This window comes from Procambarus clarkii, chromosome 38 (genome assembly GCF_040958095.1).
Source record: "Procambarus clarkii isolate CNS0578487 chromosome 38, FALCON_Pclarkii_2.0, whole genome shotgun sequence".
Classification (NCBI taxonomy): Eukaryota; Metazoa; Arthropoda; class Malacostraca; order Decapoda; family Cambaridae; genus Procambarus; species Procambarus clarkii.
The window spans coordinates 41,948,582-41,975,011 of NC_091187.1; positions in this window are offsets into that span (position 1 = coordinate 41,948,582).

A 26,430-nucleotide genomic window follows, 5' to 3' on the forward strand; every position below is an offset into this window, starting at 1 on the left:
GATGTTGATTTGTGGATTAATAAATTATTTAATAAATTAATTAATAAATTTTATTAATAAATAAAATTGTCGGAGGTACGACAGCTGAAACATCGGGAAGTAACGAAGGAGGAAACCAATATTAACAAGACCTCGTCGTGGAAAGTCATTAAGGACAGGGGTCTTAAGATGACCTTGACAAGGCCGCCTACAGACGCCCTAAGGACATCAAATTCACTTGTGTTGGAAGACGAATGCTGTGATGAGCCTGCAGTTCACTCGAAACGGAAATCAACGAAGAGCAACGAAGCACAGGCCCCTCAAAGTGCTCAGAAAGTTAAGAAGGTACCTAAACGAATTTTGGTTGTGGGAGATTCCCAGGTGAAGTATTTAGACAGGAAGTCTTGTGCCAGAGATAGGGGGAACAGGTTAAGGGTCTGCTGTCCGGGAGATAATATCTCCTGGAATTGGAGATATTGTTGACAACATGAAAGATATTATGACGGGAAATGGGAACAAACCCATTATTTGTATTAGTGCGGGGGGTAATGATGTTGGACGAGTTAGGAGTGAGGAACTGATACAGAAATTTAACAAAGCCATAGAATTAGGAGCAAGGGAGGAATCCCGATCATATGTGGCATTCTTCCAAGAAAGTGTGTTGGGAATGAATGGTTGTCGAGGGCACTTTGTGTCAATTGCCGGCTGGAAAGATATTGCAAATCAAATGCAATATCTTTCATAGGCAACTGGGAACACTTCTATGGAAGAAATGAAATGTATGCTCGTGATGGGGTGCATCTATCGAGGCTGGAATTGTTGCTGTTGCGAACTCTTTGGAACCAGTGATTAGAGGCATTTGTTTGGGTTTAAACTGTTAGTAGATAGTGGTATGGGAACTGATAGGGAGGAAGGAGGTAATAAAAGCATGTGTTTGTTGGAGAAACAAATTGGCAAAATGATCAAGGAAAGAGAAGTGCCTCAAAATAACAATTCACTTATGGTATTTTACACTAACAGTAGAAGTCTAAGAAACAAAATAAACGAGATAAATGCTCCTGTCTGCCCAGAAAAAATAGATATTATGGCACTTACCGAAACGTGGATGACTAGAAAATAGAGAACTATTAGCTGAATATCAAATAAATGAATTTAAACTATTTCACACATATACATTAGACGAGTAGGGGGAGTACCCATATATGTTAGGGACAATTTGAAATGTAGGCTCAAAGAGGGAATCAAAACTGAGCCACACAAACTATTTGGATAGAATTAAACGAAAAAGCCAATAATATTATAATAGAAGTTATATATAGGCCATCAAATTTAGACAGAATGGAAGCAAAGCATCTATGGGATGAAATATCTAGATCATCTAGATCTAATAGTATTTATGTCATGGGTGACTAATTCTAGTGGAATAAACTGGGTGAAGAAAACGGGGAATAATGAATGAACGGCCATTTGTAAAACCATGTTGCGACTCATTTATTAATTTATGTTTTTCAAGATGAAGACGAATTATATTGAGATTGTTTCAAGCGTGGGTTGGACATTTATGTGAATGGGATTGGTTTGTTATAGATAGGAGCTGCCTCGTATGGGTCAATAGGCCTTCTGTAGTTACCTTTGTTCATATTTTATTTTTTTTAATTTTGCCCCGAGGGGTGAGTTTATTGGGCAGCGCCATTCCACTTGTGAGTGGACACACCGCCATAGCAGCATGTACAACACTCCCGAAAAGGAAGAAAACCCGCTGGGTTTTTCATCCTGTCACTTGTACCCAGACACAGCTGGGACTTGCTTAACTGTCTCAAGTGAACCGCTCCTCAAACAAGAAGATTAACATCTGTCAACCCTTAAAAGCCTACGTTATCTTGCGGGTGCAAAATGGGGGAATCTTTTAAGAGTATCAATATTTGACAAATAGTGTTTTCCTAACTCAAACAATGTGGAGTTCATTATTCTACACATTTCTAATGTCTCAGGTGTTCACATTCACGTAGATAGTGTTCAAGGCAGTTTCCCTCACACTCATCACAAATTCTGCAACTTCGCTGATCAACAGACCGTTTCCATTCCTTATCTCCATGGATATTTGTATCCCAAACGGATTCTCGCTATTACCGATTCTCTCCCGCGTCCGCCTCTTATTCGTCCATAATGATTGGGACTGCCAGCGGCAAACCATGTTGTACCGTCGTGCAGATTCACTGGTTTGTGCTTCTATCCTCCTTACCTCAGTTACCTTGTCACGGTGATGTTGCCTGACAATTCCTCTAATTTGTAGTAGAGTCTTGGATAAGAAGTATTCAATATGGTCTCCTTCAGCAGCCAGCACATCTGCTCGTTCATTCCCACATATTCCAACATGGGAGGGGATCCACAGAAACTTTATGACTTCCCTGATTGGTAAGTACTCTCACAGCTCTCTTAATTTCAGAGACTACTGCAAGATTTTCTGCCCGATTTTTACTTAGGCTTTGAAGTGCTGCTTTTGAATCGGTGCAAATCACTGCACCACTAGTGTTCCATTCAAGAAACCTTAACGCCATAACAATGGCAGTTAGCTCTGCTTGCGCTGAAGAGGCATAGTTCTCAATGCGTGCTTTTCTTCATTTCTGCGTTGGAAAGTATTATCCTTCATTACCGTGAATGCTGCACCAGCCCTGCCATTGACATGATTAGATGACCCGTCAAGTGTAGATTTGATCTAGTTCATCTCGGGCTTCTTTCTAAATTTCCTCGAGATACTTGTGCCTCATTTCTTGTGGTAACATGTTGGATTTTTTCATTGTCATTTCGTTGATAATCTTGCATGAGTCATCCTCCCAGGGAGGTAACCTCTCTACAGGGAGGAGCTCACGGGCTTGCTCAAGCAGGTGAAGCTCTTCCAGGTAGCAGACTGATCCGTGATGCTATTTTTTGCTTCTCCTATTTCCCTCTCAAAGTACCACAGAGCTCAGTTTTTTTCTTAGCAATATCGTTGTAATGGGGATCTCTGGCTGTCCTAATTTCAAGCTAGGCATTGAGTTACTTAATTCTGCTTTTAACACCGGGGAGGGACAACAACTCTTAGATTAGACGCTTTGGCAGTTCATGGAACTTTGTTCTTATGTTCTTATTTCCCATGCACATGAGTATCCAAGTCTGATGCAATGTAAGTGTTCTACTGTTTTACTATTTGTTATACAAGGGAGTGTCTGTACTATGGGGGATCTATTATAACATGGGTGTAGGGGCAGTAGGTAGCATTCAGAGTTATCAAATATGGGAGATCTAAAAGGCCCGGCCCCACTAAATATAGAGAAATAACTTGAAGTGGCTTATTACAGCAGTAGTCAGCCTAGAGGTTGATCAAAGATCTCCTACACAGGAATAATGGATACTCCTTTACTAACTTATTTATTAACCCCTTAACAACCCCCCATATACACCAATAACAATAATTACTTTACCACACAATCTTACGTTAAAAGCCTTGGTCCACTTAGACAGGATACAAGGTTTACACTGTAAACAAGCTAGGGTAAAGTACTACTGGTTAAGAACTGAAGCTTGATGCAGCTTAGGGTAATGAGACCACGTGGTACCCTAATACAACAACACTACACTTAGGGTACCCCAAAACACTGGCAAATACTACCCCAAGGTCTCATTAATCTTTACTACCAGAGTAGGCACACTTACAGTACAGGATATACTTAACTTAAGGTAAGGGAAATAAGTAAGAGGAGAAGGTAGAAGAGGAGAGGTGCAGCCATAGTAGATCTCGACACCACGAACGCCAGCCAGAGAGAGAGCATCTCCACTCTCCTCCCTCAGTACTCGCTGCCAGCAGACTACTCAACTAATCGTACAGCATTCCTATCCCAAGTTTACTCAGGTTTACTTTACAAATGATTAGAAAGTATTAGTAAACATAGTTGGTGCCTCTTATTATTTAATAATCAACCCCCAAGCTCAGTCTTTAAATGCTCTTTGAGAAACAAGAATAATCTTACGTCTGGCAGGATTCTCTTCCTGGATTGGTCGAAGGCTTTCGACCATGTGTTGCTCGCATTTGATTTTCGTGTGTTGGAAAGGCTTGGGTTTTCGCCTTTGTTCTTTGAGTGCGCATGTTGTACACTCAATGTTGTAGTCAGGTTTGCGTCAATGGGTTTTTGAGCGATTCTTTCCCTGAACGTCGCTCGGTGCGGCAGGGTCGTCCGCTTTCTATGCTCCTTTATGTGCTCTTTCAGGAGCCTTTTTTTCCAGGAGGTCAAAGCTTGTCCATTGAACCCCCCCCCCCGGCTGCCATCTGATCTTCGGTTACCCATCTGTGGTTATGCGGATGATACCGCCCTGTTCGTGGCCTCTGAGGGTTCTGTTGAGGCTGTCCAGGTCGTGGTTGAGAGATTTGAGTTGGCCACTGGGGCCCGGTTCAATCGTGCAAAGTCCAATCTTATGGGTATCGATGGGTGGTCGTCTCGCCTTGTATGGGTGATGTCTTTGTTTCCGGTAGTCTCCTCTATGCGTGTTTTGGGAATTGCCTGGTTCGCTTCCTATGAGCAGTTTTTGGAATGTAATTGGGGTGTGGTTTCCCCGTAGTGTTGGTGTTGCGATTGGGTTGTTGGGTGCTCCCCCGTTGACGGTTTATCAGCAGGCGTTGCTTGTTAATGGCAAGGTTTTGTCGCGTGTCTGGTACGTAGCTCGGTGTTTCACCCTAGATCGCCGGCTGGCTCTAGCGTTGGAACGTCAAGTCTATGGATACGTGTGGTGCGGTCGGTACCACCTGGTTTGTCGCTCGACGTTGGTGTTAGCTATGCGGGAGGGAGGGGGTGGGTATTCCGGATGTGTTTACCAGGGCTCGTGCGTTGTTCTGGGTCTCGTTGTGTCAGGGGTTAGAGCTGGGTGGGGGGCTCAATGCTTTGGGTGTTTTTTATTGCTCGGTTAGGTTTAGTTTTTTGGTAGATTTGGGCGTCTGTCGGGAGGCGTCCTTCTGCACCCCTCCTGTTCACTCTTGGGCGGTGGACATTCATCGTGCTGTCTGTCGTTGTCCGGGTTTCATGTCTGTCGGCTAAGGCGGTTTATGGGGTTTTATGTCGTCTAGTTCGGCCGTGGGTGGAGGGTTTGTTCCCGTGTTGAGATTGGGAGTGGGTGTGGATGGCGTTGGGGACGCGGTTTCTGGCGCTGCAGCAGCGGGAGTTGCTGTTTCGTATGTTGCATTTGTCATTGGCGACGAATGTCCGGGTGTGCATGCTGGGTTTGCATGCCTCTGACGCGTGTGTACACTGTGGGTTACCTGAGACTCGGTTGCATGTTTTCTATTTTTGTGACCGGTTGCGTGGTTTGCTTGAATGATTTTGTGACGTGTTGGCCGTGGTTTGTGGGCCGGGATATCGGGAGGGTGCTGACTGTGTATGGGTTGGTCGGAGGAAGGGTTATGGGGTTGATAGGGTTTTGGGGTTTTTGAGAGGCCACCTGCGGTACACCTGGTGGTGGCTGCAGCGTGCTTTTCCGAGCGATTTTTGTGGTTTATTTACGGGTGCGTATGTTCATGGGGCTGCTTTTGGGTGAGTGGTCGTGGGTCGGGCTCTTGGTTGTTGGTTGGGGTTGTTTGGGTGGGTCTTCTTCCGGTTTGTCTTCGGTCCCCGGCCCTCCGGTGGGACTCCTCGGGGGGGGGGCGGGGTGTGTGTGTGGTTGTTGTGTTTCTGTCGTGGTTGCTCCTGTGGTTTTGTGTTCGGTTTGGTATGCTTGTGTGTACGGGTCATTCTGTCCTGGCTCCTGCATGGGCCACAGTTTGCCCTGTGTAGGTTGGTTTACCTTGTTATATTATTTCTGGTATAGGTGCTTGTTGCGCGTTTGTCACCAATTTATTTTTCACCCCTTTTTAGTTTGAAGGGGTGTTTGTATTGCTGTTCCTGTATATTGGGTGTTCTTTTGCCATTATTTACTGTTATTTATCTCATGTGCCATGTGTTTTTGCTTTGTGTTGCTAATGTGATTGTGTACGACGTGTGTGTGCGTGTGCATTGTTTTCTTGTGTGTACATTTTTCTGTTCTTTATGTTCTTACCGTTTGTATGTCCCAGTCAGTGTTGTAGAATTCTGGGAGGCCTGAAGGCTTGCATTTAAGTACTGTCTGTTGCAAATTATCTGTCAGTTGGTCAGGTGATTAAGGGTTGAGAGAATAAAGTCATTATTAAGTAACGTAGACGTGGTGATTAGTTATCGATCCGTGGGATAGTGATCTAGTCACCCCGAGTTCATTGGGGTATATAGGACCCCAGAGGGAATTCATTTCGTTGATGTTATAATTCTTGAGCGAATGTGAAAGGTAACATTTGTGTATGATTAATTATTGATCTTCGAGATAGTAATTAATTGCTCAAGTTAGTCAAAGGTGATTGCCGTCCTCTTAGTACTTTGGACATAGAATTGTAGTAAACCATCGAGTGGGCGATAGTAACCGATAACGTAACACGTACTGGGATTTATCACCTGTCCATAGTACAGTGATTAATGAGGATTACTCACTGAACATTCAACGGGTCAAGTGTTTGTAATTCCGAGTTACGAGTGACAGTTTTACAGTTTAATTCGTCTGTGGGAGACACGATTAAGTTAACGTAGTCGTCGTCGCTGACAGCTGTTGACATTGTATTAACGTAAGTTTTACTATTATTATTAACGTACTCAATTAGTCACCGATTGTTGATCGTCCGAGGGCCGAAGTGTTAACGTAAGAATTTAATTAAGGAGGGGTGCTGGAGTTGCTAGTAACCTCATTAGTCATTTTAAATGTCATTGTAGCCTACTGGTTTGATTGTATTTGCAACTGCTATTTGCAGGGGAGGACTGCAAGGAGCATAAACTAACTGAAAGGAGGTTACAGGAGACTTTTCTCCTATCCTACCTTGTTGTTGCATTGTGATTATAGATTAGTATATCTTATATAGTATATATACTATACTAATATATATACTATATATATTAGTATAGTATATAGATTAGTGATAAGGATTTCATACTTTTTATGTCTCGGCGTTTGCTCGGGCCTAGTAATTTTTTTCTTTAGTCTCGAGTGGGGAATGAGCTGCTTACTACACTCAGCGTGTTAGCTAAGCAGGTCCTTAAGATCCATCTAGACTTTCAGTTTAAAGTTAACGAATGTAATACTAGAATATGATAAAATCTCACACCAAGTTTGCTTCTATATGCATTTGTGCAATATTAGGTATCGACTTGAAAATGGTCCAGGACGGACCGAAACGTCGTCGTCCCTTCACCTTCTAGTGTGTGGTGTGGTCTGGTCAACATACTTCAGCCACGTTATTGTGACTCATCGCCTGCATAAGGTAGTATATGAGGATTAGTCTGGTTCTTTTTTCCTTCAAGAGCCATAATCTCGAAGTCTGCTGGCAGCGATTCCCAAGGGGCTTGCATGACGAAGTCTGCATGTATTTTGTCGACACCTCTCTCAGCGACTTATATCGAATGTGTTTATTGCACATTTGATGTTTATTTCACAATGGGTCCACCTGTTACTATTGGAGGCGCTTCTGTCCCGAGTTAGTGATCCAGTGTTTATATCATTAGGTGAACTTATTCTATGTCTAGTCAATATTCGTCAGCTTGTACGCAGCAATCCCTTTTACCCTTATTTCAATTGATGTTAGCTTTTTTTTTCTCTCGTCAATAATTCAGCATTTAAGGCCATCTGGGAGCCCCTGTTATGACTCGCATTGCATCATTTTGAATAGCCTCAACGTTTGCGCACTGGCCAGGAGAAAGTGAGTAATGCAGGCATTGCAAAATCACTTAGGGAACGAACTGCGTGTAAAACATTCACCGTTTCCCATACTGTGTTTAATTTGCTTGTTGAATGTCATTTTTTAATTTATCCACCCAGAGATAGTGATATTAAGTAACCCACTGAAGGTTAAATGTCTTGAATGTGTAGGTGCCTGTCTCGAGTATTGCCACTTAGTCTCATTGCCTTAGACTTCTGTGCAGATATTTTTAGCCCTAAAATGCTGCATTTAGATGTTACTTTAACACCCCTTGTGCTATATTTAAAAGTGAAGGACCTCTAATGACTAATGTTCCATCACCATAGCTTAGCAATTTAACCCCTTCTACAAATGTCATTTTAACGAGGTTTTTCATAAAGATGTCAAATACACAAGGACACTCCTTGTGGAGTCCCATTCTCATGCAAGTGGTAGTCCGACACTTGCCCTTGCTACTTTTCTCTGGCATACCTGCGAATAAGGTATTCTTGAATGCTATCTTGTATATTTCCCTTTACATCTTTTTTTAAACTATGGTGTGTAAAATTGCTTGTGGGCTTGCAAGTTCGAATGCTTTCTCTAGATCAAACAAAATCACAATAGCCAGACATGAGTTAACTGTTCCTAGTAATGTTGCTATACAGTTGGCAGTACCTACCTACTCTAGTGAAACTAAAAGTGTGTTTATGCAGGTCTCCAGTCTTCCACAGTAGCCTATTTAAGACCATTCATTCTGCAGTTTTTCTAATGCATGATGTTAATGAAATGGGTCTGTAAATAGCAGGTTCTTTCGGCTTGGTAATCGAAATGATGTCTGCTTTCTTCCAAGAGGTCAGTAGTTTGCCTAGCTGCCAAGATGCATTCATAACGCCCAATATCCTTTGTTCTCCAGCAGGACCTGCATGGGCTATCATTGAGTATGTAATGTTATCAGCACCTGGTGTAGTGTCCTTACCACCTTCTTTGGCTCTGATTATTTCTTGTTTGTTGAAGCTAGTCACATTCGTCATTTGTAGTTATGCTCTCATGAATGGCTGTCAACCTCTCATGTTTTAATAGTTCTTGCTGCCTTCTCACCATTGCAGGAAGCTGATATGAAGCTGCTCTTTCTGCATATTGGAGAGCAAGTCTCTCAGCCTCCTGCAATGGTTGAATACATCAACCCGCTTTCGCACTTTCTTACAGTCAATATTGACTTATTAAATACGTGCATATGTGACATACTGTACATACTAGTTTACCTTGAAAAGCTTCATAGAAAACACTGACCTTACCTAACCTTCTTAGCATGTTCAGATAACCATCTTATTGCTTCGTAATTACAATTATTACTTAACCTATTATAGATATAGGTTAAGTAATAATTGTAATTACGAAGCAATAGGATGCTTATCTTAACATACTAAGAAGGTTAGGTAAGGTCGGTGTTTTCTATGAAGCTTTTCAAGGTAAACTAGTACGTTTAGTATGTCACATATGCACGTATTTAATAAGTCAGTATTGACTATACGAAAGAGCGAGAACGGGTTGAATACATGCCTGTAGTCGGGCTGGTCGACCTGATATGGTTTTAATCTGACTCCATATCTTGCCAAGACTACTGTGTTCATTTAGAGTGACAACTCGACCCATCTTGCCTCCTTTACCTATCTAGAAACTCATCTTGCTTCAGATATCACCGCTCTTAGCAGAGTTCTTCCTTCTGATGTGGGATTTCTCTTAAGATGGTTTCTGAAGATCTTGACTGTGGTTTTGTTAACTTCATTACTATAGAACCAATAGTTCTTTCGTTTTGTGATTCCTGAAATAATGATTGGAATAACTGTTTGCAGCAGCTACAATGGATTTCTGGATATGGGTCTCGTGTATGTTCAAATTATCAGGTGGTGTGTATGTTGCGTACCATTTTTCAAGTTCCTCTTGATATATATTTTGCAGTTGGCGTTTTTTTAAATTCCAACTAGATTGTGCAGTTGGTATAGGAGGTCGTTCTATGTTTAGTGTTGTGACAGTAGCAGTGGTCATTGGTAATCACCGGATTTTCCTCCCACTTCGCCTGACGCTTGAGTCCTGTTGAGATTAATGTAAGATCAGGGGAACCCCCTTAAATGTAAGTAGGTTCCCAAGAGTTAAGAAATGGAATTTCAGCTACTTCTTGCAGAGCTGCAGCTAAATGGCGCCCATCTGCATTGGCCGGCTCAGTGGCACCTAACCCTTGATGAGCATTAAAATCTTCAGCAATAATTAAATATTTATGCGTGGCCAAGTCAAGCACTGTATCTGGTTCTAGTTTAGGTCTAGGGGGCTTGTAGACGTTGTATATGAGGAGCCCAATATTAGCCATGTTCACTGTTACTGCTAATACCTCTATTTCATCCCCACATGAAACTGGGTCTATTTTCTTGCTGGGTATAGTGTTCTGACTAGAGTCATTAACCGTCTTTGTCTCCCCTGTTCATCCGGTATAACATAGTGCTGATATCCAGCTAATCTGAAGGACTTCGTGGCTGGGAAACTTTTCTTCCAAAAAAAATTATCTGCGCTTTACGCCTGATTGCAGCTTCCTGAAGGGGGTAGTTTTTATTTCCAAGACCTTGTATATTCCACTACAGTATTCGTAATGGCCAGACGACGGTTTCGGTTGGTGTTGCCTGTTCTAGTAGAACTCCTCTTCGGAATCCACATCTATGTTCTCCATCTCTCAAGTCGTGTCGCTGCAAATCGGACTGCACTGATTGCTCAAGGTCATCCCCGGCATTATTGCGATATATATGAATTCCTGTTTTCTATCATTTTGCTATTGGTATTGCTGCACATCGGACTGCATTGATTGTTCGTGTCCGTTTCTCGTGTTGTCGGAATCTGTGCATCTCTGCAATCCAATATCTCGTTGATGATGTTGCTGCATATTGGGCTACATTGATTGTTCATGCCCGCCATTTTTGTTGGAACCTCTGCATCTGTGATGTTTTTGTTGGTTGTGTTGTTTAACAAACTGCATTGGCTGTTGATATCTGTCTTGTGTTGTAAAATTCTATTGATCTTGAGTGGTCACTGCTTCTTTCAGGTGCTTGCATGAATGTTGATGTTCTGGTGTCTTGACTACCCGACTGTTGTTGGTCGGCTTTATGTCCATGTCGCGTTGTGTGTCCTCTTGTGCTTCATCTTGTCTCGGACTAACAATTTCTTGTGTAACTGTGGTCTGCTGCACGATCTTGTCCATGATGACAGGCGATTTCTTGAGTCCTATTTAGAAGCTTCTTCGTCATCTGTAGGCAATTAAAAATGGTCTCTGCCATGATCTTTACAATGTTTTGCAACTGGACTCTGATAAAATTTTAAATTTGCCGTGTTGATTTCAATAGTAATTGCTTCTTCCTCGTCCTCTGATTTTGTTTTATTTCTGCAGCATTTTTGTGTATTTTCTGATTTGGAAGAAAGATTCGGGAAATTTTGTTCTATGAGAGTGGGTCTGTTGTTGGTGTGCACAAGTGTTCCAGACGGTGTTCGTGTATTTTTTTTTTTTTTTTTGAGATATATACAAGAGTTGTTACATTCTTGTACAGCCACTAGTACGCGTAGCGTTTCGGGCAGGTCCCTAGAATACGATCCCCGCCGCGAAGAATAGTTTTTTCATCCAAACACACATTTTACTGTTGCGTTAAACAGAGTCTACAGTTAAGGAATTGCGCCCAGTAAATCCTCCCCGGCCAGGATACGAACCCATGACATAGCGCTCGCGGAACGCCAGGCGAGTGTCTTACCACTACACCACGGGGACTGCCACGGAGACTATGTAGTGGTAGTCTGTGTGTTTATCTTGGACTGAGCTGTCCGCACCTTTTCTTTCCGTTCATAGCAGGTTGTACTCCAGACATAATGTTTTCCTCCACAATTTGGACATTTGTCTGTTGTGGTCTGGTGTGCCTTATTCTTGACAATAGTCAATGGTTGGATGCCTCAGACTGCACTCACATTTCTCCTGTCCGGTGCAGCGTGATTGATGGAGGTCATATTTTTTACGTCTGATGCAGCGTAGGGGCTCCGCGACGTACAGTCTGTATGAATATTCTCCAATTTCCAAGATATAATGTTTCTGGCAGATGTCCCATGACGGTCACCAGAACCTGACATGTCGTTGCCTTAATTTTGTGCGGCCTCGTTCCGCATTCTGGACTTGGTTGTACTCACCTGGTTGCGGGGGTTGAGCTCTGGCTCATTGGTCCCACCTCTCAATCGTCAATCAACTAATGTACAGATTTCTGAGTCTACTGGGCGCTGTCATATCTAAATTTGAAACTGAATGGAGTCAGCTTCCACCACATCACTTCCTTCCGTTTGCATTCCGTTTATTAACTACTGACACTGAAAACGTTCTTTCTAATGTCTGTGGCTTATTTGGGTACTCTTCTTCCACCTGTGTTCCCTCTTGTGCGTGTACCACCCGTGTTAAACAATCCATCCATGTCTACCCTGTCAATTCCCTTGAGAATTTTGTATGTGGTGATCATTTCTCCCCTAGCTCTTCTGTCTTCCAGCGACGTGAGGTGCAGTTCACGCTGTCTGTCCTCATAACTCATGCCTCTTAGTTCTGGAAGTGCTTGTGTTACGGTACTGGAGCCAGTGTCACGTCGATTGGGTATCCAAAAAGCACGACTTGCGTGCGACTTTCTGAAGTGTCCAGCTTTTCCAAGCACACAAAGTTTCCCTTGCAGGATTGTTACTTTTTCTAAGTAATTTGCAGTCTGTTGGTCTCGTGGTGTCATTATTATTTCTCTTCTCAGGTTGACTAAGATGGAAAATTGGAGCTCTGGTTCCTGTTCCATTGCCGTTACTACTCCATATGCTGTAGAAAAGTGGTCTGTCTGCATTATCTTTAATGTTGGAAGATGTGCAGAGTTTGACGATGTCTGGTACTCGCCTAGTTGTGCTAGCAGGGGTTGAGCTCTGCTCTTTCGGCCCGCTTTTGAATTGTCAATCAATCAACTGTTACTCTCCATCCTCCCCCCTCCCCAACACAGGTAGGGAACTAGGTGTCCCCTCCGGTCTCACAGTCGTCCTGTGCCTGGGCTGTGGAGAAGTACATTGTCTTACACTGGCTGGTGTGTGACGTACTGTCCTCTCTAAGTCCATTATATCTGGTGTTTTGCTGGTGGAAGCACGTGGTGAATCCTCTATAGCTGTTTTCTTCGGTGCTTGATGCACCTCGGTCCACTGCCCCTCGTCTGAAAGCTGCTTCCCTTGCTTCTTTCTCAGACTTCCCATCACGACCCAACATAGTAAGGATCGATTCAGTGCCCTACCTAATGCCTGAGACACTCCTAGGCCTGGAGAAATTCATTCCCCTCCAGAGGAGGTCGTAAAATGATTCCTCCAGGTGGAATCAGGGATGCCCAACACGTATTTAAGCACTTTGGTCTACCTTTCCCTGTTAGACTCGGTACACCCTCTAAGGTGCGCCTGCGGCCATCGCCACGCCTTTCAGGGTGGGACGAACTGACCTGGTCATTTACACAGTCCTAAAAAAATATCATGTGCGATGAGTGCAGTACAACAGTTTGGGCTGCCTGCGTACTGGGTTGTGTAGAATAACAGTCAGCTGGACAGGAGCTAATGAACACCGTTGCTTGTCCATCAATTGTCTACAATTGATGGACAAAACGGTGTATTGGTTCTTTCCAAACAAGATATTCCCTGGGTCTTTGAGCGTTGTTGTTTACAACACCGCTATGATTTGAGCTGATGGGTGCTCAGAATCTAAAGTCTTCCGGGGAACAAAACCGTGTACGGCCAGCTAGCAATGGCGCCGGCAGCAAGTCTTGTATGTTGATATCTTTGTGAACGATAAGATTAGCATTTACCTTCATCTTTATATTTACTTTGTTCACCCTTGTTTATATATACGCTGCGTCTCAAGCCTAAATATGAATATTATCACACTATATATAGACGTGACACTTACAACATTAAATGTTCGCATATGGTCCATTCGTGTAATTACTCTCCTCCACTAAACAATCCATATCCAGACTTGCTACACAAATTTCCCGCCTTGGCAACTCTCACCATTTCAATATTAATAAAAAAGATAATTTTGCACACGTGATAAATGTACAAACCAGCGGGGAAGTGTCGCTAAGCTCCGGCTCAGCCTACATCAAGTAATGTTGGCAGACCCGTTTTTCACATTTTACAGTTACAGACGTAACAGCTCACGATACTGTACTAAAAAATGTTAGGTTGGAGGGGGGGGGGAAGAATTCACCCAGTAGTTTATCTGATCAACCTTGGTTGTGTTACGTTGGACTGCGTACATCTGTGACCAACAGTCTGGTGGAACAAGCCAGGAAACTTTACATTGGGCCTCAAGTAGCTCCGTACAGAAGGGTTGGGGCGGGTTATATGATGTCAGTGCTGAGGGATGGTTCCTGCCGTTATTCGTGTAGAGGCAAATATAATTACCACATTAATGCCATCTTACACACTTACGTAACTTTACCTCCACGTCCACTTAATTTGCAATTTCTGTCTAACTAGTATTACAACTTCAGACTAAGAGCACAATGTTAATTAAATATACAATGTGTACTTATTTATGACTTAAACATAAGGTTGGACGTGCATGCATAACTGTCAGGAGAGGAGAGCACAACGTTCTCGGCCTGATGTTGGTGGAACAAACCGCCAGCTTAATGTACAAGTTAGCAACTAATCAAAAATATCAATTACTATGTAAATTTGTAAAGAACTTCAACAAAGTGTACAGTAAGACCACTATACCTGTAATGTCTTGATATAACCCACATGCCTCGCTCAAGGCTGCCTCAAGCTTCAATACGCCAAACTGTTGCACTGTCACACACCTGAAATTAAACATTAAATTAAACGAGAACACCCGTGATCTTCTGCCCCATGTGAGGCAAGTCTTCATACCCAGTATTCCGTCGTGGAACAGGAAAAAAAAAAATAGTTGAATTATGTTCCACGACAGTATTCTATGTCTTCACCCATACTTTTTTATACATACATACATACGAGATCCATCTCAGGCACGAGGGAACCTCGCACGAGGACCTCAGTCCAGCACCATCGGCCGTGCGGTAAAGCCGCTCCCGCTATGTCGGAGAGCACTCAGTTCTGTTGGTTAACGGCTCGCCCCCAATTAAGGCCGGTGCCGATCCACCGACGCATCTTATCCTGAATAGCCGGTAGAAGGGCCGCTGCCCGGACCGTTGGGTCAGCCGACTCCAACAGACTGCTGAAACGCTTGTTCTTGTGCAGCCGGATTGACAAGACAAGTTCGGGCATCCCAAGACCACCGTCCTTCCAGTCGGCATAGAAGAATGCATTCGGGATGTCATGCGGAAAACGGAGCCAGCTGCGAATAGCCTGCCTCATCCTCTGGTCGATTCTAGCTAGCCGAGTCTTAAACACCGTACCTAGAATCAGACGATGGTTCATTTTAGGAATAAGGTGGTGCTTCAGCACGTATAACCTCTGCTGGGGTTTGAGGGGGGGCCTGCGTGATGTTAATAATCCCCTCCTCAAACATAGCCATAGGAAAGGCCCCTGCCACTGGCACCAACGAGAATACCTAGGTACTTATACTAGTCACTGATGCCAATAGAATCCATGGCTGTGCCCCGACGTGGAATCTCGTTTGCGACGCGAGATACCACTTCTTGGGTTTTCCATCGATCTGCAGGCTCGGTGAACGGCACTTTCGTGCGTTGACCCTCAGGCCAGCGCCACTCAAGGTGTCACATATAACGTCTATCAACGCCTGAACGCCAACCGGCGTCTCCGCTGCCACGACCAAATCGTCAGCAATCACTAGTACTGACACCTTTTCCTCCCCCCAGCCCTACTTTCTTCGCATTGGTGATTGCCTCATCAGTCTCCAAATTGAAAGGAAATGGGGGACAAGGGATCTCGCTGTTTAACTCCTCTAGTCACAGGGATTACCCTCGATTTCTCTTCTGGCTGGATATGACCGTCGAGGTGCCATCATAGCCCGACATAATATAGTCCCTAAGAGGCTTAGGGACTTCCTTGCGCTCCATGGCATGATCTATGGCCGCATGGACGACACTATCGAATGCCTTCTCCATGTCAAGGAACGCAAGGTGCGCCGGATGTTTCAGCACATGTGCCTCAGCCAGAAGAGCATCTAGGATCGCCAGGTTTTCAGCGAATCCATCCGCAGGAATGAATGCATTCTGCCTCCTGTCGATCTTGATTGCTTGAGAAACTCTGCTGTTCACGATCTTATGGAACAGCCGCACTATCGTAGAAGACATTGTAATGGGGCGATAGTGTGAGGGGGTTTCTGGCCTAGGAATCTTTTTTTTTTTTTTTTTTGAGATATATACAAGAGTTGTTACATTCTTGTACTCTTGGGTATCTTGGGTATCGGCATCGTTTTGCACGCACGGAAAGGACGTGGTAGGGAACGGCTAGCTAGCCACAGATTGAACAGTTTAGTGAGCACCCTGAGCGGTATGGACCTGAGAAGACGCATAGTTACCCCGTCAGGACCGGGTGCAGAGACCTTACTTGTCCGTAGAGCGATCTGGACCTCCATAGGTGATATGGGCTCTAACAATTGCTGAACGGCAGGACCAGAGCCGCGCTCAATAGGCCGGTTGTCCGGCGGCGAGGGCCTGGAAAAGAGGTTCCCCCAGAACTCAAAGGGGCGATTAGGCTCCACCTCGGAGGGTGTAACCCTCCAGTCTCCAGAGAGGACATGCGCCGCTGCCGAATGTTGTTGTTGTTAAAGATTTAGCTACTCAGGACGAAGTGTCCATGTAGCACGGGCTATGGTGAGCCCGTAATTGAGTTTGGTTATACATGATAACCTATTTCCTGTGATATTTGGGTCTAAGTTTAAAATGGAGGAGGGGACTTCTCCTTTTTCCCTGCTTATTTATCCCTTCTGTTTTAGTGCACTGGTTTAATTTTGTTTTATTACCATTATCTTGGTGGCGGATGTAGATGCAGAATGCTCACTAATGAGTCCCATTCCTCAACGGCTTGTCTAATCATTGTAGTCGCGGTGGAATGTGCATTTAATGCAGCTGCTGTCGTTGGATTAATGTTGAGTTTGATGCGCAGGGGTTCAGTAGCTTCACATTCCAGTAAGTAGTGCAATAGTGGCGCCTCTGCTTCAGTTTCACAGATGTGACACTCTTTAACTATTGGGTTCATTACCTCCCAGCAGCACTTGTAACTCAGTCTGAGTCTGTGTATGGCTACTATAATGTCTCTGGATATCTTTTTGCCAGGCTTGAAAGAGGAGTAACCAGTGGCGTGTTCGTACCATATCGCAGTGGATCTTCCTTCCGCTACTTTGGCTCTGTGGCGACTTTTGATAGTTGAGAATATTTTCTTCATGATTTGCTCCATTATCTGTGAGAAACTTGGAGGTATTTGAACCTGTACAACAGGTAGAGCAGTGGCAGTTTTTGCTAGTGAGTCTGCCTTTTCATTACCATATATGCCAATGTGACTTGGTATCCAATTTAGGGTGATTGACTGCCCTCGATTATGGGCATCTTTTCCTATACGTTGAATTTCTGTGAGGAGTTGTATATTATCTGTGCTGACTGGATAACAATGCCTGGAGCGAAGATTTAGTCTGTATCAATGATGACATCATGTAAATTATTCTCAATTGTATAGTTTGCCTCCTTCTGGGCATATAATTCTGTTTGCAATGTTGAGCACCCACAATTCATGCTCCAGTAAGCTTCATGGTTGGTAGTGTAAACTGCTGCCCCAGCAGAACCTTTTTCTTGATCAACTGATCCGTCTGTGAAGATGAGTCGTTGTAGGTCTAGAGATAGTTTCCATTTGTTGCTCTATTACTTCCTTGAGCCTCTGCGGGTCACATGCTGATTTTTTAACTGGTAATCTTTCAATGATTATCTTTAGATTCGATTCTTCCCATGGAGAAGGCTGTCGAAAGTGTTGATATGGTCTATCCTCCCCTTTGTTTTTAATGGTCCATTTCATGCCCATTTTCTCTAAAATCTTGACCACATTATCCATCCATGAGCTTGTTCTATGCTGTAGGTTTTTCTGAAAGGATCTCTGTATGCTGTCTTTGATTGACAGCCTGGCGGTTGTTCCAGTAAGTTTTCCTATTATGGTGGCTATCCTTTGTTTCATCCTGTTTTCTAATGCTGGTAAATTTGTTTCCATTCTAAGGTTTCCATCTTGCTGCTTGAAGTCTTTGTTGGTGAGTCAGAGTTGCTTGAGAAAGTTGAGTGGAACTGGCTCTTGAAGCAAATAGATTTGCTAGCCTTTCTGCTTCTTGCTCTGGATGAACATGGTGCAGCGGAGCAGGAGGCGATTTTCCTTTGGCCTTGTTGATCTGCTTCCAGATGTCGCCCAAGGACGTATGCTGATTTAGCTTGGCACACCACTCGAGCCATTTTTCTTCTGATTTTTGCCGTTTCTTCGTGCACATGATCTCGGACAGCTCTAAGAAGTCCTAGATTAGCTTCGGTTCTATCTCTATTGAAATTCTTTCGTGCACGATTTAGTCTGTTATGTAGCTCTTTGATCCTATCACAGTAATACCAATGGTCCTTGTGTTGTTGGGTAATTGTTTTCCTCTTGGGGATGGCGTGATTTGCTGCTCTATGTATTGCATTTACTAAATCTTTTTCCATTTCTTCGGTGTTGTCAGGAGTGTAGTTTTGGTGCCAAGTTTCAAGAGCTTCCTGAAACTTCGTCCAATCTGCCTTGATAAAGTCCCATCTGGGCTTGGAAGCTGGAGGTCTAGGAGGTAGTGCTATATTAATAACTGTTTTTGTAGCAAAGTGGTCACTAGTCAGAACATGATCCACTGACCAATGACACAACTCATAAATACTGGTGGAAACAAACGTGAGATCCAGCTTTCCTCCACCAGTGTGGGTTGGTTCCGTCGAATTAAGCAGACTGATTTCTGGCACTTCATCCAAAAGATGTTCAATATGTCTTCCGTTGGCGTCGGTTCTTGGTGAATCAAGAAGTAATTCACTATGAGCGTTGAAGTCACCAGAGATGATAGTAGGTGTAGTGACTGCTATTTCAAAGATTGTTGAGAGATCCATGTCATGTTCTCTCTGGCTCTTGTATACAATGAAGATGGACAGCGTTGAGTTCCTCATAGTGAGCTTAACTCCCATAATTTCGACGTTCTCGCCGCAGTTGGGCAGGTCTGTGATTGCCGTGGCATTGATATGATTTCTTACTAGAATGGAAATGCCTCTGGTGCCACCTTGTGCCATAGGGCAGTGGAATCCTTGATATCCTGGGATATTGATATATCTGCCAGTCCTGGTGAGTGTTTCTTGAAGTAGAACAATATCAATGCTATCCTTGAGAAGCACTGCTCTGAGTGTTTGTGCTTTGCTTTTGAATCCTTGAATATTCCATTGTATAATTTTGAGATTGTCCATTTTTCCGTTATAGTGGAATCATTGAGTCCATGGTTTTTACAGTACTGGTTTTCCCGACCGTTTGTGTCTTCTTGGCTGGAGTGGAGACTTTCTTCTTGGTGGGTGAGGAGACTCTTGGTTGGGTTGAAGCGTCTTTGCTACATCCAGCTACTGGGGCATTTGATGTAGGGATCATCATTTCTGCTTGGGAGGTCTTGGAGGCAACGGCAGGTATGTTCGTTTTGCTGCCTTGATCTATTCTGTTGCTGTTTCTTAGTGGAGTAGTGCTTCTTTGTTTCCTCCAGTTGTTGGAGGCCCTGTCCTTGCTCAGACTAGAAGGATTTGGTGCGTCAGACTGTTGCTGATCTTCATTTATTCGGACTTGCCGAGGGGTGTACCACTGGCTTTTTACCGAGGGTCTGGTCGATTGGGGTCTAGAAGTTGGTTTTTTGGGTTGCTGGGTTGATCCGAAAGCTAGTATTCTTTTTACCCTTTCTGGACATCGTTCGTTCCAGGCGTGATGTGTATCCCCGCAGTTCGGGCATTTTGCTTTCGTTTGTCTGCCTTCTTTGTGCAGATTCTTGCATATGTCGGTGTTGTTGAGCTCGCTACATACACCACATCGTTCTGGGCCTCTGCAGCCATCTTTATGGTGGCCGAAGCGCTGACATTTGTAACAGCACATGGGTTCTGGGTTGTACAGTCTCAGCCTGAATTGACCATAGATGCCAACACTCAGTGTTGATGCGAGGTCCTTTAATTGTTACGAGGACCTGTCTTGTTTCTATATTGTTGTGCTTGCATCTTTCCGCCGTTGTGACATTTGGGCATTCTAGGAGTCTGTTTGCATGAACTTCGACCGGGAAATTTTATACAATCATTTTGGTGAATTTTTCTTCTGGTTTCAGTTCAACTAGGTGTTCTGTGTTCCTGAGGTTTGTCATGTCAATCCACTGGGGCTGTGAGGTAATGCAAACATTGCAGGTTTGCTTCATCTCACAGCCCGAGGGAATTTTCTCATTGATGTATATCACTTTAGTGTGATTTTCTGTGTAAATATTAATAATAATAATATTATTTATTCAAAAGATTGTGTGTACAAAGAACATAAGAATATTGTTCAATTGAAGGGACAGAAGTTACACATACTAATGAAAACACTATTACGCAAAGCGTTTCGGACAAAATTAATAATAATATAGAAATTTTTTAATTAAAGTTGTGACGGGATAAAACACTTAATACTATTAAAGTAAGCTAACAAAATGAGAATGTTAGAGGAAAATAAAAAAAAATTAATACAAGGAAGGTGATACTTAAGGATGACAAGCATAGACTATTACATTATGGAGTCAGTAGTTCTAGCAACAGTACAGTAGTTGTATTTCCATTCTATAATTAATGTAAATAAAGGTGTAATTTAGAAAAGCAAGTGAACTATTCCTCATAACATTTTCTTTGAACATATCTGAACATAGAATAACATAATATAATTTAAGGTTAATTTGGCCAACAGTTTCAAATAACCAAGATCATAAAGGACACGAGTAAACACTTTATCAAAGAAATGCATGAAATTAGATGACATTAAATGTAGATAGTAAATGTAGAAATTAAATGTGTGTACTCGCTTGAATGAACTATATGGGGCATAGCCGATTCATTCCAGTGTGGAATTCATTCCAGTGTGGAATTCGTTCCATCCGTTCGTCCCCAGCAACTCCCTTCCCCCCCCCCCCAAAAAAAAAAATACAATCACATTAATGCATATGCCAGTACACATTTGCTTTATGAAAAATTTAAATAATAAAGAATTTGTATTGCAATGAAATAAATTGATATTGCATGTTACAGTACTGTACTTACCCTACCAGTTGAGTTTTGTAGTGCAAACTTTGTTAGCCTTAATATCCTGAGAGTGCCACACACATGAATATAATTTGTTTAAAGAACAGTAACTTTTCTAACAAATGTACATTATACACTACAGTCTGTACATAAAGTACAGACCACTAGAATCACACTACTGCAGTACACTTATATCATATAAACTACACTTTGTACATTTAATGTCATTAGAACTGTGCTGTACAGCTCAATTGTTACTCCCAGGTAAGTTATGGCTAGTGCTGGGTGCTGGTCCAGTTGCCTGGGCATCCTCAGAAGGTGAGTCCTTGCTAGTGCTGGGTGCTGGTCCAGTTGCCTGGGCATCCTCAGAAGGTGAGTCCTTGCTAGTGCTGGGTGCTGGTCCAGTTGCCTGGGCATCCTTGGAAGGTGAGTCCTTGCTAGTGCTGGGTGCTGGTCCAGTTGCCTGGACATCCTTGGAAGGTGAGTCCTTGCTAGTGCTGGGTGCTGGTCCAGTTGCCTGGGCATCCTTGGAAGGTGAGTCCTTGCTAGTGCTGGGTGCTGGTCCAGTTCCCTGGGCATCCTTGGAAGGTGAGTCCTTGCTAGTGCTGGGTGCTGGTCCAGTTGCCTGGGCATCCTCAGAAGGTGAGTCCTTGCTAGTGCTGGGTGCTGGTCCTGTTGCCTGAGCATCCTTGGAAGGTGAGTCTATGCTAGTGCTGGGTGTTGGTCTAGTTGCCTGAGCATCCTTGGAAGGTGAGTCCTTGCTAGTGCTGGGTGCTGGTCCTGTAGGCCACCTGTGAAACCGTACCAAAACTTTTGAATCTTAGTTTGTTTCTTTGTTGTGAGCTTCATTACAATATCTTTCATAATATATAGTTTCAGTTAAATATCTTATCATATACATATCTTTCAGATAAAGCCATTTTCATCTGCTTAGTACACTGAAAACCAGCTTTGATTATTAGATATCATGTGCTGAGAAAGTTTATGGTTATATGCATTAGCACTTCCAACATCTGCACTTAATGCCTCACCACAAATTTTCTTGTTAATGATGCATTACCTCTCTTTAAATCGACATACTATTCAGTGCTAGCCTTGAAATTGTCTATGTTTAACTTTACAACAAGTCTCTCAGCTGCATTTCTAATAGAATCAACTTACAAATTGTTTTATTTAAAATATTATTATTGCTAGTTTGAAGTTTTATACATTTTATACTGTACAGTTCTGTATTAACCCTTAAGCTGTGCATGGCATACATATTTATTTATTTATTTATTTATTTATTTATTTATTTATTTATTTATTTATTTATTTATTTATTTATTTATTTACAAGAAGTTACATTGGGGGTTAACAGAGAATATAGAAATTAAGTTAAATTACCATTCTTGTAAAGCCACTAGCACGCATAGCGTTTCGGGACCATATACGCCATATTTCGGGAGCATATATGACAGGACCTGATGGCAAAGTTCAGTTTTTCAAATTTGCTCTAATGCTTTCCAATTTTTGTGCATACTAGAAAATCCTGCAACTTTGTCTAAATGATCACAAACGTAACTTAAAAAAATAAGAAAATAAATAATAATTATAAAAGTGAATATTGAAAACTTCAGATATTGAGGTCAGCTGCAAAAATATAAACTATCACCAATTGTTCCTTTAGTGTTATGCTCTCAGAATAGTATATGATCTTCATTTTCATAGATTTAGAATATATGTTTTCAGTTTAGTTTACTGTAAAAAAATTATTAATGTGGCATTTGAATTATACGCCAAACATAGAAAAAAAATTGATTACTCCAAACATATAGGGTTTAGGAAAAATCCATTCTAACAGGATTGTAGAACAGACAGCTGTGCACATTATTTGTAAAATTGGTGAGAACTGGTCAGAAACTGGATATTTTTGAAGCTGATTCAAAGTTGAAACTCTAGTTTTTGAGATAATTGAAGTTATCGACAATGAATAAGGGAGTTCTAATCAACATCAGATAATAAACAAATTAGAACAAATATACCCCCCAAAAAATATTTATTAGACTTTGGTGAAAGTAACAGATATTAACATTAGGCAATGCATTTTTATGATATATAACAAAATAGGGCATGATAACACTCATTATTATGTATTACTCAGCACTGATATAAAGGCACCAGCTGCATGTCCACTTTGTGGACACTTCTTGCTACTATTCTTCTTGTTTGTGCATTGGACAAGTGCTCACATCTCCTTATTACTGCATTATTCCTCAGTTCCAGTTAATAGGAGCTGTTCTCCTTATCAATAAAATGTTCTTAAAAAAAAAATTGTCTAAAATACATTTTTGAAAATATTGGGATGAAACTTTCATGATGCTTAAGCCAATAAGTTGGTGATTTGTTTAGCATTCAATATTAATTTTTACATGATTCAAATATTTTTTGTTCAGCTCCAGCTTTTACAGCCCAGGCTGTAGTAGCTTAAGGGTTAATGCACGTGGTTTGTATTACCTAGGCTGTCAGAGAGAGGCGGGAGGCAGCCGAGAACCCGCCCATACCCCCTTCCTGCCCACCCTCCTTACTCCTGCCCACCCACCTTACTCCTGCCCAACCTCCTTACGCCTGCCCACCCTCCTTACTCCTGCCCACCCTCCTTACTCGTGCCTACCCTCCTTACTCCTGCCCACCTCCTCGTCCTTTCCCTTCTGTTCGTTCTGGTCCCCCCCCCCTCCCTCCCCTGCTTCCGGCCCCGAAACGTCTGAAGGTTTTGGAGTCGGGGGAGGGGTTACTTGATCTTGAGACTTGGGCAGCTTCGGAGGGTGCCCCTTCCGGGGGGGGGGGGGGGCAGAGGCATCCGAGTCTTGTCTCCTGGCCGAAGCTTCTGGGTCTGACCAGTGGGCCCCCTTTCTTCCCAGCAAACAATTTTAGGTTGCCACAACATATCTGGAAAGTATTGGAAACGTTTGTTTTATCGTATCAGATACGATATTGTGTGTGGACTTAAATAGGTTTCCAAAACTTATAACCAAGACATATGTATCTAACACTAATTTGAGATGTTGTGGCAACTTTACACTCCTAACATGAGTCATTCATAATCCATTCATATACCAATATGAATCTCTTATGAAAGGTTTGAGCCAATAATCTGAACCCTTTTCACATCTTTGTGTTTAAAGTTAAATTTCTTGAAATTAAATTATATTTTATATTATATTATTTTTATTATATTTTATATTATATTATTTTTATTATATTTTATATTATATTATTATTTTCAATTTAAATATTAAAACCAATTTAAGGGTAAAAAAAATGTAATAATTTATATTTCTTTTATTATTTACTAACAATTATAATTATTTACTAACGGAGAGAGGGGAGGCTGTACGGCAGAGAGTGGCGGCAGTGGCGGCGGTGGCGGATAGTGGCGGCGGGCGGACAGTGGCGGCGGCGGGCGGACAGTAGCGGCGGTGGCGGATAGTGGCGGCGGGCGGACAGGCGCGGCGGTGGCGGATAGTGGCGGCGGGCGGACAGCGGCGGCGGGCGGACAGTGGCGGCGGGCGGACAGTGGCGGCGGGCGGACAGTGGCGTCGGGCGGACAGTGGCGGCGGTGGCGGATAGTGGTGGCGGGCGGACAGTGGCGGCGGTGGCGGATAGTGGCGGCGGGCGGACAGGGCGGCGGCGGGCGGACAGTGGCGGCGGGCGGACAGTGGCGGCTGTGGCGGATAGTGGCGGCGGGCGGACCGTGGCGGCGGTGGTGGACAGTGGCGGCGGGCGGACAGTGGCGGCGGTGTTACCTATCGTACGTTACGGCTCGTGATCCTACAGCAGCCAAACTTTAACAAGTCTAGGGATACGACACAACTGCTGTTCTCAATAGCGAATCACCAGTATAACCCCTTACTAGGTAATGAGCACAAAATAGAATCTTCATAGGACTGAAGAATAAAGACTAAGATACATATATAATATTATATTAAATAAATCTCAAAGGCAAACAGATGATTATATGGTCACAATATATCACATTAAAAATATCACTGTACTTCCAGACATTAAATTAATAATATATAAGTATGGCTATTATAGAACAAAAGAATGACTTATCTCCAAAATGTTGTTCTCTCCCTGGCTTCTGCTCAGCTACTGAACAAGATCACGCGAGAATCAAAACAGATTGCCTCGCCCCGCGAATAATTTGCCAAAGTTACAATATTTAATATTTCAACAATGGAGCACTACATTGTGACAAGAGTAATCTTAAACTAACTTAATGAATAATTAGTACATATTGATATAGACAAACAAAAGTAAGAGTTCTTTACATAGTAATTAAAATATGCATACAGAATAGCATAATGGCATGCACACCCCAGCAACGGACGATCCCACGACAATTTGCCAGATACAGTTCACTCAATTATTATTTCACTCTGTTACCCACTTATGATCACATATAAATCATTAGTTCCCGTGGGAAAACTGATCACACAAAGAAATAAACAATCATTCCCACGATACGCTGGGCCTAACGCCAACACTGTAACATGAATGTGCTTTTGCATAGAACATATAAGTATAACAATATACATGTTTGTAATTTACATACAATTATAAATGTACATATTAATATATTCACTTACGTATCTTATAAGGGTACGTAACACTTCCACCTCCAAGAAAAAAAATGCAATGGATTGAAGATCAATGGCATTTTTTCAGAAGTAAAAATGTTAAGTAAAAAGAAACATTTCATTTATGGTACATCAAAACTTCTTGACAAAGCATCAGCAATAACATTTTGTCTGCCTGGAATATGTTTGATTTCTACATTAAATTCCTGCAAAAACAATGACCATCGCAGAATTCGTTGGTTCTTGACTTTCATCATATTTATAAAGATAAGGGGGTTGTGGTCTGTAAATACTAACACTTTATTTCCTGATAAGTAAATCTCAAACTTCTTGATTGACAATATAAGACCCAACGCCTCCTTTTCTACCACGGAATAATTTCTCTGAGCTGCATTAAATTTTCTGGAATAGTAATACACAGGATGCTCAATCTGGTCTAAACCAACTTGAATAAGCACAGCACCTATCCCAACATTAAATTCATACGCACCATCAGGTGTAACAAAAGCAGTAACCTCTCTAGCATACTCTGTTAATGGAATTTGATAATACCCTTTTGACAAATCAAGCTTACTTACATATTCGGCATGACCTATGGACTCTATACATTCTTCCAACAAGGGTAAAGGAAAAACGTCCACTGTAGTGTTCTTGTTCAGTTTCCTGTAATCCACGCACAATCTCCAGGTTCCATCTGGTTTTGGCACTAACAAACACGGAGAGCTCCAAGTACTTTGACTTGGCCGAATGAAATCATGCTGGAGCAGATATTCCA